The sequence below is a fragment of the Panthera tigris genome, chromosome B4, assembly GCF_018350195.1.
Source record: "Panthera tigris isolate Pti1 chromosome B4, P.tigris_Pti1_mat1.1, whole genome shotgun sequence".
Taxonomy (NCBI): domain Eukaryota; kingdom Metazoa; phylum Chordata; class Mammalia; order Carnivora; family Felidae; genus Panthera; species Panthera tigris.
Genome location: NC_056666.1, coordinates 33,155,668 through 33,169,185, shown reverse-complemented (window position 1 = coordinate 33,169,185; position 13,518 = coordinate 33,155,668). Strand labels below are relative to the sequence as shown.

Below are 13,518 nucleotides of genomic sequence, written 5' to 3'. Positions count from 1 at the left end.
AATCTGGAGTAATAGCTCACCAACCCCACATCAATAAACTTAGGAAGAATAGACAAGTTGGCACTCTTTCTCCAAATGAAGGCCACAATATCTTTACACAGTGATAGCATATTGAGGAGGAAGAAAAGGAGTAGATGGAAATCTGAAAAATAAATTTGGTTAAATTTTTAAATGAAATTAAACTTACAATTTCAACTAAAAATTATTAGTTTTATTTTCCTGTCTGCTATCTTGAATAATGAAGATTCACAAAGAATATCAGGCCAGTTACAACAAGGAAAGAAAAAGTGCAAAAGGAATAAAGGAAAGAAGGAAGAAAGGATGGAAGGAAGGAAGGAAGGAAGGAAGGCAGAAAGAAAATGTATGGCAGGAGAAACTTGAGAATGATACTAATTATGATCTTAAGATAAAAAACATTCTCATGATGCTAATACAACTTCTAGTACTCTTCTTTAATAAAATCTCAGTGTAATCGCTTCTCGGCCTTTTGGCTAAGATCAAGTGTAGTATCTGTTCTTATCAGTTTAATAAAATCTCAGTGTCCACATGGCAAGCTCATCTTATTGCTGGTTATGTAAACTGATTATTTCAAAGAAGTTTTACAATATAGATCCGCTAACAACACAAGAACATATACACTAGTATTTAACACGGATTCCATTAAATTTATTGATTTTTATTTACTAGATTGAATAAAGGATAATGAGAACAACTAATTTTTCAAAAAAATTACACACATTTAAATAAGACAATTATTTTTATCATGTTCATACTTAAGTAAGACAAATTAAGTTTCATAAGTTTGAAAGAAAAGATAAAAGAAATTATGGAGGGCTTCTGAGGGATTGTAGAGTAGGAAGATCCTAAACTCACCTCATCCCACAGGTGCAACTAGATAACACTTGCACTAAAGCAAACAACCCAGAAAAGGACCCAAAGACTGGCTGAACAAACTCCACAAATAAATACAGAGAAGAGGTCACATTAAAGAGTGTAGGAAAGGCAAGGACTTAGAAAAAACCTAAGCCCTGTGGCTCTGACCACTGGAGGGAGGAAGTAGTAGGTGCAGAGAAGGCCCAGAAACAATAGTATACCAGGGATCCTACAAAGGGAAGAGAAATGCCCATAGCATTTGGCTTTGAAAATCAGAGGGGCTGAATTTCCTAAGTGCTTACAACTAGTAGGACTTAAAGCTTAAAATTTTAAAAATCAGTGTGCTTGGCTCTGAAAGAGCCCAGAAGGCAATAGGAATATCTGAGCCCTTGCCCTTAAAGAGACAGTACAGTAAACAACCTGTAGAGATACAGCTTGGAAACAGCAATTTGAAAAGCACCTAGAGCTTATGGGAGGGAGAGTTAGTTACTAGTCTCATAATTTCCTAAGGGATGTCTTCAGGAACAACGGAGATGGCAGTAGCCATTTCCTTCCCCTGTCCCTCATCATAAAAACACAGGCACTTACAGAAACCAGTGCACCACTTGCAATCACTACCTAAATTGCTTACATAGCACCCAGACCCATCAGCCAGACCTGCCTCAATCCTGGTGCTGCAGATACCTTCCCCTAGAAGACTGGGAAAACCTTGCCAACACTGCATCTCCTGACTTCTCATGGAGGATGCATGCATCTTGTTAAAACTGCATGCCCTGCCCTTGCTTGCCTTGCAGAGTGGTCACAGCTGACCCCAGTCTCAATGATGGCTGTACATCCTTGTGGAATAGGACCATTATCACCAAGTTAAAAGTGCATGATCCATCCACTACTTTCAAGAGCAAGAGATGTAGCTGACTTTCCTAATATACAGAAACAGAAACAGAGAGTTACACAAATTGAGACAGAAGAATATGTTACAAATGAAAGAACAGGACAAAACCACAGCAAGGAACCAAAATAAAATGGAATTAGGTAGCATGGGGTGCCTGGGTGTCTCAGTCAGTTAAGCATCTGATTTCGGCTCAGGTCATGATCTCAGAGTTCGAGGGTTTGAGCCCTGTGTCAGGCTCTGTGCTGTCAGGCTCAGAGCCTAGAGCCTCCTTTGGATTCTGTGTCTCCCTCTCTCTGCCCCTCCCCGACTTGCACTCGTTCTCTCTCTCTCTCTGTCTTTCTGTCTGTCTGTCTCTCTCTCAAAAGTAAATAAACACTAATTTTTTTTAAAAGTAACATGCCTGATAGAGAATTTAAGATAATGATTATAAAGATACTGATTGGACTTGAGAAGGGAGTGGAGGATATCATTGATATCTTTGACACAGAGATAAAGAACGAATCAGAGATGAAGAACACAATATGTAAAATTAAGAATACCCTTGATGGAATAAATAGTAGGCTGGGAGAAGCAGAGAACCAAATTGGTTACTTATAAGATAGAGTAATAGAAAGTAATCAAGATGAACAAATAAGAGAAAAACGAACTATGCAAAATGAGAATAGACTTGGGGAAGTCAGTTACTCCATCAAGCATAATAACATTCACATTATAGGGATCCAGAAGAAAAAGAGAGAGAAAAGGGAACAGAAGATTTATTGAAGAAATAATAGCTGAAAATTTACCTAAACTGGGGGAGGAAACAGATACCCAAATCCAGGAGGCCCAGAGACCCCGCCCCCAACACAATGAACCGGAGGAGATCCACACTACACACATAGTAACAAAATGGGAAAAGTCATAAAGAAAAAAATTTAAATGAGCATAAAAAAGAAGGCAGTTACATACATAGAATTCCGCATAAGGCTTTCAGAGGATTTTCCAGCAGAAACTTTGCAAGCCAGAAGCGAGTGACATGATATGTTCAAAGTGCTGAAAGGGAAAAATCTACACCCAAGAATATTCTACCGAGTGAGACTATCTTTCAGAATAGAAGGAGAGATAAAGATTTTCTCAGCCAAACAAAAACTAAAGGCGTTTATGACAACTAACCAAGTTGTACAAGAAATATTAAAGGGGACTCTGAGAAGAAAGGAAAGACCAAAAGTAAGAGTATGAAAAGAGGGAAGCTGGGGCACCTGGGTGGCCCAGTTGGTTAAGCATCCAACTTCGGCTCAGGTCATGATCTCACAATTTGTGGGTTCGAGTCCCAGGTCGGGTTCTGTGCTGACAGCTCAGAGCCTGGAGTCTGCTTCAGATTCTGTGTCTCCCTCTCTCTCTGACCCTCCCCTGCTTGTGCTTTCTCTCTCAAAAATAAATAAACATTAAAAAATAAAAATAAATAAAAGAGGGAAACAAAAAAGCAGTAGAAATAAATACTTCTGCAAAAATCAGAAAAGAGATTCACAAAATAAAAGAATGCAAAATATGACACCATATACCAAAAACGTGGGGGAGAGGACTAAGAACATGTTACAACTTAAGCAACCATCAACTTATATAGACTGATATGTGTAGAAGATATTATATGCAGACTTAATGGTAAGGACAAATCAAAACCAGTAATATATACGCAAGGACTAAAGAGAAAGACAAAAAAGAATCAGAGAAAAACTACAAAAACAACCACAAAACAAGTAACAAAGTGGCAAAAAATACATATTTTTCCATAATGACTTTGAATGTAAATGGACTAAATGCTCTAATCAAAAGACATAGGGTGACAGTGTGAATTAAACAAACAAACAAAACAAACAAGACCTACCAAATACTGCCTACACAAAACTCATTTCAGACCTAAAACATCTGCAGATTGAAAGTGAGGGGATGGGAGAAACATTTATCATGCAAATGGATATCAGAAAATAGCCAGAAGAACAATACTTATATTGGACAAAATAGACACTATGTTTTTAAGTTTTTATTTTAATTCCAGTTAGTTAACATACAGTGTTATATTAGTTTCAGGTGTACAATATAGTATTCAACAATTCCATACATCACGGAGTGCTCATCATGACAAGTGCACTCCTAATATCCATCACCTATTTCACCCATTCCCACACCCACCTCTCTCTGGTAACCATCAGTTTGTTCTCTATAATTAAGAGTCAGTTTCTTGGTTTGTCTCTCTTTTTTTCTTTTTGCTCCTTTGTTATGTTTTTAAATTCCACATGAGTGTATCATATGGTATTTGCATTTCTCTGACTGACTTTGCTTACCATTATATTCCTTAGCTCTATTCATGTCATTGAATGTATGTATATAATATATGATATATACACATCTTTACACTTTTGTCAATTGATAGACACTTGGGCTGTTTCCGTAGCTTGGGATGATAAATAATACTGCTATAAGCATTAGGGTGCATCCATCCCTTTGAATTAGTGTTTTTGTATTCTTAAGGTAAACATCCAATAGTGCAATTGCTGGATCAAAGGGTAGTTCTATTTTTAACTTTTTGAGGAACCTCCATACTGTTTCCCACAGTAGCTGCAGCAGTGCATTCCCACAAACACTGCGAGAGTTTCCCCATTCTCCATATCCTGGCCAACACCTGTTGTTTCTTGTGGTGCTTTTAGACATTCTGACGAGTATAAGATGATATTTCATTGTGCTTTTGTTTGCATTTCCCTGATGATGAGTGATGTTGAGTATCTTTTTATATGAATGTTGGCCATCTGGTTGTCTTCTTTGGAAAAATGTCTGCTCATGTCTTCTGCCAATTTTTAAATTGGATTATTTGTTTTTGGAGTGTTGAGTTTTGTAAATTCTTTATGTATTTTGGATAGTAAACCTTTATTGGATATGTCATTTGCAAATATCTTCTCCCATTCAGTAGATTGTCTTTTAGTTTTGTCTTTTAGTTTTAGTTTTGTCTGTGCAGAAGCTTTTTATTTTGATGTAGTCCCCATAGTTTATTTTTGCTTTTCTGTACCTTGCTTATGGAGACAAATCTTCAAAATGGTGGCTATGGCTGATAGCAGAAATTCCTGCCTCTGTTTTCTTCTAGGATTTTTATGGTTTCAGTTGTCATATTTAGGTCTTTAATCCATTTTGAATTTATAATTGTGTATGGTATAAGAAAGTGGTCCAATTCCTTTTTTTTCCCCACATGTTCCTGCCCCGTTTTCCAACACCATTCATTGAAGAGACTGTACTTTTCCCATTGGATATTGTTTCCTACTTTGGTGGAAACATAAACCGTATAGTTGTGGATTCATCTGGGCTTTCTATGAAATATTTGTCTGTTTTTGTGATAGTCATACTGTTTTGATTACTACAGCTTTGTAATACAGCTTGAAGTCTGGAATTGTGATGCTTCCAGTTTTGCTTTCCTTTTTCAAGCCTCCTTTGGTTATTTAGGGTCTTTTGGGGGTCCCATAAAATTTTTAGAATTATTTGTTCTAGCTCTGTGAAAAATACTGTTGGTATTTTGGTAGAGATTATATTAAATAATGTGTAGATTACTTTGGGTAGTAAAAACATTTTAACAATATGTGTCATCTTCAAATTCTTTCATTAGTGTTTTGTAGTTTTCAGAAACTCTGTCTTTCACTACTGTAGTTAGGTTTATTCCTAGGTATCTTATTACTTTGGGTGCAATTGTAAATGGGATTATTTTCTTAATTTCTCTTTCTGCTTCTTCATTATTGGATTATAGACATGCAGCAGATTTTTCTTCTTCATTATTGGAGTATAGGAATGCAGCAGATTTATGTACATCGATTTTTTATCCTGAGAGGGTACTGAATTTGTTTAACAGTTCTAGCAGTATTCGGTGGTCTTTTGGGTTTGCTATATACATTATTATGTCATCTGCAAAGAGTGAAAGTTTTCTTCTTCTTTACCAATTTAGATGCCTTTTATTTATTTATGTTGTCTAATTTTGTGGCTGGGACTTCTACTACTATGTTGAATAAAAGTGGTGCGAGTATACATCCTTGTCTCCTTCCTGACCTTAGGGGAAAAGTTCTGTTTTTCCCCATTGTTCATGATGTCAGCTGTGGGTTTTTCATGTTTTGCCTTTATTTTATTTTATTTTATTTTCAATTAATTTGCTGCTTTATTTTTTTTTTATTTTTTAATATATGAAATTTACCGTCAAATTGGTTTCCATACAACACCCAGTACTCATCCCAAAAGGTGCCCTCCTCAATACCCATCACCCACCCTACCCTCCCTCCAACCCCCCATCAACTCTCAGTTTGTTCTCAGTTTTTAACAGTCTCTTATGCTTTGGCTCTCTCCCACTCTAACCTCTTTTTTTTTTTTCCTTCCCCTCCCCCATGGGTTTCTGTTATGTTTCTGAGGATCCACATAAGAGTGAAACCATATGGTATCTGTCTTTCTCTGTATGGCTTACTTCACTTAGCATCACACTCTCCAGTTCCATCCACGTTGCTACAAAAGGCCATATTTCATTTTTTCTCATTGCCACGTAGTATTCCATTGTGTATATAAACCACAATTTCTTTATCCATTCATCAGTTGATGGACATTTAGGCTCTTTCCATAATTTGGCTATTGTTGAGAGTGCCGCTATAAACATTGGGGTACAGGTGCCCCTATGCATCAGTACTCCTGTATCCCTTGGATAAATTCCTAGCAGTGCTATTGCTGGGTCATAGGGTAGGTCTATTTTTAATTTTCTGAGGAACCTCCACACTGCTTTCCAGAGCGGCTGCACCAATTTGCATTCCCACCAACAGTGCAAGAGGGTTCCCGTTTCTCCACATCCTCGCCAGCATCTATAGTCTCCTGATTTGTTCATTTTGGCCACTCGGACTGGCGTGAGGTGATATCTGAGTGTGGTTTTGATTTGTATTTCCCTGATAAGGAGCGACTTTGAACATCTTTTCATGTGCCTGTTGGCCATGCGAATGTCTTCTTTAGAGAAGTGTCTATTCATGTTTTCTGCCCATTTCTTCACTGGGTTATTTGTTTTTCTGGTGTGGAGTTTGGTGAGCTCTTTATAGATTTTGGATACTAGCCCTTTGTCCGATATGTCATTTGCAAATATCTTTTCCCATTCCGTTGGTTGCCTTTTAGTTTTGTTGGTTGTTTCCTTTGCTGTGCAGAAGCTTTTTATCTTCATAAGGTCCCAGTAATTCACTTTTGCTTTTAATTCCCTTGCCTTTGGGGATGTGCTGAGTAAGAGATTGCTACGGCTGAGGTCAGAGAGGTCTTTTCCTGCTTTCTCCGCTAAGGTTTTGATGGTTTCCTGTCTCACATTCAGGTCCTTTATCCATTTTGAGTTTATTTTTGTGAATGGTGTGAGAAAGTGGTCTAGTTTCAACCTTCTGCATGTTGCTGTCCAGTTCTCCCGGCACTATTTGTTAAAGAGACTGTCTTTTTTCCATTGGATGTTCTTTCCTGCTTTGTCACAGATGAGTTGGCCATACGTTTGTGGGTCTAGTTCTGGGGTTTCTATTCTATTCCATTGGTCTATGTGTCTGTTTTTGTGCCAATACCATGCTGTCTTGATGATGACAGCTTTGTAGTAGAGGCTAAAGTCTGGGATTGTGATGCCTCCTGCTTTGGTCTTCTTCTTCAAAATTACTTTGGCTATTCGGGGCCTTTTGTGGTTCCATATGAATTTTAGGATTGCTTGTTCTAGTTTCGAGAAGAATGCTGGTGCAATTTTGATTGGGATTGCATTGAATGTGTAGATAGCTTTGGGTAGTATTGACATTTTGACAATATTTATTCTTCCAATCCATGAGCAGGGAATGTCCTTCCATTTCTTTAAATCTTCTTCAATTACCTTCATAAGCTTTCTATAGTTTTCAGCATACAGATCTTTTACATCTTTGGTTAGATTTATTCCTAGGGATTTTATGCTTCTTGGTGCAATTGTGAATGGGATCAGTTTCTTTATTTGTCTTTCTGTTGCTTCATTGTTAGTGTATAAGAATGCAACTGATTTCTGTACATTGATTTTGTATCCTGCAACTTTGCTGAATTCATGTATCAGTTCTAGCAGACTTTTGGTGGAGTCTATCGGATTTTCCATGTATAATATCATGTCATCTGCAAAAAGCGAAAGCTTGACTTCATCTTTGCCAATTTTGATGCCTTTGATTTTCTTTTGTTGTCTGATTGCTGATGCTAGAACTTCCAGCACTATGTTAAACAACAGCGGTGAGAGTGGGCATCCCTGTCGTGTTCCTGATCTCAGGGAAAAAGCTCTCAGTTTTTCCCCGTTGAGGATGATGTTAGCTGTGGGCTTTTCATAAATGGCTTTTATGATCTTTAAGTATGTTCCTTCTATCCCGACTTTCTCAACGGTTTTCATTAAGAAAGGGTGCTGGATTTTGTCAAAGGCCTTTTCTGCATCGATCGACAGGATCATATGGTTCTTCTCTTTTTTTTTATTAATGTGATGTATCACATTGATCGATTTGCGAATGTTGAACCAACCCTGCGTCCCAGGAATGAATCCCACTTGATCATGGTGAATAATTCTTTTTATATGCTGTTGTATTTGATTTGCTAGTATCTTATTGAGAATTTTTGCATCCATATTCATCAGGGATATTGGCCTGTAGTTCTCTCTTTTTACTGGGTCTCTGTCTGGTTTAGGAATCAAAGTAATACTGGCTTCATAGAATGAGTCTGGAAGTTTTCCTTCCCTTTCTATTTCTTGGAATAGCTTGAGAAGGATAGGTATTATCTCTGCTTTAAACGTCTGGTAGAACTCCCCTGGGAAGCCATCTGGTCCTGGACTCTTATTTGTTGGGAGATTTTTGATAACAAATTCTATTTCTTCGCTGGTTATGGGTCTGTTCAAGCCTTCTATTTCCTCCTGATTGAGTTTTGGAAGAGTGTGGGTGTTTAGGAATGTGTCCATTTCTTCCAGGTTGTCCAATTTGATGGCATATAATTTTTCATAGTATTCCCTGATAATTGTTTGTATCTCTGAGGGATTGGTTGTAATAATTCCATTTTCATTCATGATTTTATCTATTTGGGTCATCTCCCTTTTCTTTTTGAGAAGCCTGGCTAGAGGTTTTTTAATTTTGTTTATTTTTTCAAAAAACCAACTCTTGGTTTCATTGATCTGCTCTACAGTTTTTTTAGATTCTATATTGTTTATTTCTGCTCTGATCTTTGTTATTTCTCTTCTTCTGCTGGGTTTAGGCTGCCTTTGCTGTTCTGCTTCTATTTCCTTTAGGTGTGCTGTTACATTTTGTATTTGGGATTTTTCTTGTTTCTTGAGATAGGCCTGGATTGCAATGTATTTTGCTCTCAGGACTGCCTTTGCTGTGTCCCAAAGCGTTTGGATTGTTGTATTTTCATTTTTGTTTGTTTCCATATATTTTTTAATTTCTTCTCTAATTGCCTGGTTGACCCACTCATTCGTTAGTAGGGTGTTCTTTAACCTCCATGCTTTTGGAGATTTTCCAGACTTTTTCCTGTGGTTGATGTCAAGCTTCATAGCATTGTGGTCTGAAAGTATGCATGGTATAATTTCAATTCTTGTAAACTTATGAAGGGCTGTTTTGTGACCCAGTATATGATCTATCTTGGAGAATGTTCCATGTGCACTCGAGAAGAAAGTATATTCTGTTGCTTTGGGATGCAGAGTTCTAAATATATCTGTCAAGTCCATCTGATCCAATGTGTCATTCAGGCCCTGTTTCTTTATTGACCGTGTGTCTAGATGATCTGTCCATTTCTGTAAGTGGGGTGTTAAAGTCCCCTGCAATGACCACATTCTTATCAATAAGGTTGCTTATGTTTATGAGTAATTGTTTTATATATCTGGAGGCTCCGGTATTTGGCGCATAGACATTTATAATTGTTAGCTCTTCCTGATGGATAGACCCTGTAATTATTATATAATGCCCTTCTTCATCTCTTGTTACAGCCTTTAATTTAAAGTCTGGTTTGTCTGATATAAGTATGGCTACTCCAGCTTTCTTTTGGCTTCCAGTAGCATGATAAATAGTTCTCCATCCCCTCACTCTCAATCTAAAGGTGTCCTCAGATCTAAAATGAGTCTCTTGTAGACAGCAAATAGATGGGTCTTGTTTTTTTATCCATTCTGATACCCTATGTCTTTTGGTTGGCGCTTTTAATCCATTTACATTCAGTGATATTATAGAAAGATACGGGTTTAGAGTCATCGTGATGTCTGTATGTTTTATGCTTGTAGCGATGTCTCTGGTACTTTGTCTCACAGGATCCCCCTTAGGATCTCTTGTAGGGCTGGTTTAGTGGTGACAAATTCCTTCAGTTTTTGTTTGTTTGGGAAGCCTTTATCTCTCCTTCTATTCTAAATGACAGACTTGCTGGATAAAGGATTCTCGGCTGCATATTTTTTCTGTTTAGCACACTGAAGATATCGTGCCAAGCCTTTCTGGCCTGCCAAGTTTCAAAGGAGAGATCAGTCACGAGTCTTATAGGTCTCCCTTTATATGTGAGGGCACGTTTATCCCTTGCTGCTTTCAGAATTTTCTCTTTCTCCTTGTATTTTGCCAGTTTCACTATGATATGTCGTGCAGAAGATTGATTCAAGTTACGTCTGAAGGGAGTTCTCTGTGCCTCTTGGATTTCAATGCCTTTTTCCTTCCCCAGTTCAGGGAAGTTCTCAGCTATAATTTCTTCAAGTACCCCTTCAGCACCTTTCCCTCTCTCTTCCTCCTCTGGGATACCAATTATGCGTATATTATTTCTTTTTAGTGTATCACTTAGTTCTCTAATTTTCCCCTCATACTCCTGGATTTTTTTATCTCTCTTTCTCTCAGCTTCCTCTTTTTCCATAACTTTATCTTCTAGTTCACCTATTCTCTCCTCTGCCTCTTCAATCCGAGCTGTCGTCATGTCCATTTTGTTTTGCATTTCGTTTAAAGTGCTTTTCAGCTCCTCGTGACTGTTCCTTAGTCCCTTGATCTCTGTGGCAAGAGATTCTCTGCTGTCCTCTATACTGTTTTCAAGCCCAGCGATTAATTTTATGACTATTATTCTAAATTCACTTTCTGTTATATTATTTAAATCCTTTTTGATCAGTTCATTAGCTGTTGTTATTTCCTGGAGATTCTTCTGAGGGGAATTCTTCCGTTTGGTCATTTTGGATAGTCCCTGGAGTGGTGAGGACCTGCAGGGCACTTCCCCTGTGCTGTGGTTTATAACTGGAGTTGGTGGCGGGGCCGCAGTCCGACCTGATGTCTGCCCCCAGCCCACCGCTGGGGCCACAGTCAGACTGGTGTGTGCCTTCTCTTCCCCTCTCCTAGGGGCGGGATTCACTGTGGGGTGGCGTGGCCCGTCTGGGCTACTTGCACACTGCCAGGCTTGTGGTGCTTGGGATCTGGCGTATTAGCTGGGGTGGGTAGGCAAGGTGCACGGGGGCAGGAGGGGCAGGCTTAGCTCGCTTCTCCTTAGGTGATCCACTTCAGGAGGGGCCCTGTGGCAGCGGGAGGGAGTCAGATCCGCTGCCGGAGGTTTTGCTCCACAGAAGCACAGAGTTGGGTGTTTGCGTGGAGGAGCAAGTTCCCTGGCAGGAACTGGTTTCCTTTGGGATTTTGGCTGGGGGATGGGCGGGGGAGATGGCGCTGGCGAGCGCCTTTGTTCCCCACCAAACTGAGCTCTGTCGTCCGGGGGCTCAGCAGCTCTCCCTCCCTTTGTCCTCCAGCCTTCCCGCTTTCTGAGCAGAGCTGTTAACTTATGACCTCCCAGACGCTAAGTCGCATTTGCTGTCAGAACACAGTCCGTCTGGCCCCTCCGCTTTTGCCAGCCAGACTCGGGGGCTCTGCTTGGCCGGGGAGCCGCCCCTCCGCCCCGGCTCCCTCCCGCCAGTCCGTGGAGGGCGCACCGCCTCGCCGCCCTTCCTACCCTCTACCGTGGGCCTCTCGTCTGCGCTTGGCTCTGGAGACTCCATTCTGCTAATCCTCTGGCGGTTTTCTGGGTTATTTAGGCAGGTGTAGGTGGAATCTAAGTGATCAGCAGGACACGAGGTGAGGCCAGCGTCCTCCTATGCCGCCATCTTCCCTCCCAGTTCTCATGTTTTGCCTTTATTATCTCGAGGTATGTTTCCTCTAAATCTACTTTGTTGAGAGTTTTTATTGTGAATCAATGTTGTACTTTGACAAAAGCTTTTTCTGCATTTATTGAAATTATCATATGGTTTTTATCCTTTCTCTAACTGGTATGATGCATCACGCTGATTGATTTGCAAATATAGAACCACCCTTGCACCACAGGATAAATCATTCTTGATTGTGGTGAATGAGTTTTTAAAACATATTGTTGAATTTGATTTGATAGCATTTTAGTGAAGATATATGAATCTATGTTCATCAGAAATATTGGCCTATCATTCTCTCTCTCTCTTTTTTTTTTTTAGTGATGTCCTTATCAAATTTTGATATCAGTGTATTGCTGTTCTCATAGAATGAATTTAGAGGTTTTCTTTTATTATTTTCTGAATTACTTGAGAAGAATAGGAATTAACTCTTCTTTAAATATTTGGTATAATTCACCTGCGAAGCCATTTGGTCCTGGCCTTTTGTTTGCTGGGAGTTTTTGATTACTGATTTGATTTTTTTTTTTGCTGGTTATGAGTCTTTTCAAATATTTTATTTGTTTCTGTTTCAGGTTGGTAGTTATCCACTTCTTCTAAGTTGCCTCAGTTGTTGGCATATAATTTTTCATAATATTATCTTATAATCAATTATATTTCAGTGGTTTTGCTTTTATTTCTCCTCTCTCATTAATGATTTCATTCATTTGAATTCTTTCTTTTTTTTTCTTTGATATGTCTGGCTAGAGGCTTATAAATTTTATTGATTTTTTCCAAGGAACCAGCTCCTGATTTCATTGATCTGTTCTTTTTTGTTGTTGTTGTTGTTTGTTTCCATGTCATTTATTTTTTGCTCTAATCTTTATTATTTCATTCCTTCTGCTGGTTTTAATTTCATTTGTTCTTTTTCTAGCTCTTTTAGGTGTAAGGATAGGTTATTTACTTAGTTGTCTTGTTTCTTGAGGTAAACCTTCATTGTTATAAATTTCCCGCTTAGAACAGTTTTTGTTGTTTCCCAAAGGGTTTTTGGACTGTTGTATTTTACTTTTCATTTGTTTCCATGTTACTTTTGATTTTTTCTTTTATCTCTTGCTTGAACCATTTATTGTTTGGTAGTATATTATTTAACTTTCTTGTATTTCTGTTCTTTCCAGATTTTTTTTTTCTCTTGGTTGACTTCTAGTTTCATAGCATTGTGGTCAGAAAAGATGTGACTTCACTGTTCTTGAGTTTGGTGTCTTTTTTTGTGGTCTAATATGTGATCTATTCTGGATAATGTTCCACGTGTACTTAAAAAGAATGTCTATTCTCCTGTTTTAGAACCAAATGTTCTGGATATATCTGTTAAATTCAGTCGTTCCACTGTGCCATTCAAAGCCAACTCATCCTTGCTGATTTTATTTTTGGATGATCTCTCCACTGATGTAAGTATGGTGTTAAAGTCTCCTGCTATCATTGTATTTTTGTGGGTTAATTCCTTTATATTTGTTATTAGCTGTTTGATGAATTTTGGTGCTCTTATGTTGGTTGCATAAATATATACAGCTGTTATATCTTCCTGATGGATTCTTGATTTTATTATTATATAGTGTCTTTCTTTGTCTCTTATTATGGTCTTCATTTTAAA

The 13,518-nt window shown here is 38.4% G+C and overlaps 1 pseudogene; it reads left to right on the top strand.

The window, feature by feature from the left end:
* The first annotated feature begins 471 nt into the window (after window positions 1-471).
* On the top strand, window positions 472-617 carry LOC122240702 (annotated as a pseudogene).
* The last annotated feature ends 12,901 nt before the right edge of the window (window positions 618-13,518 follow it).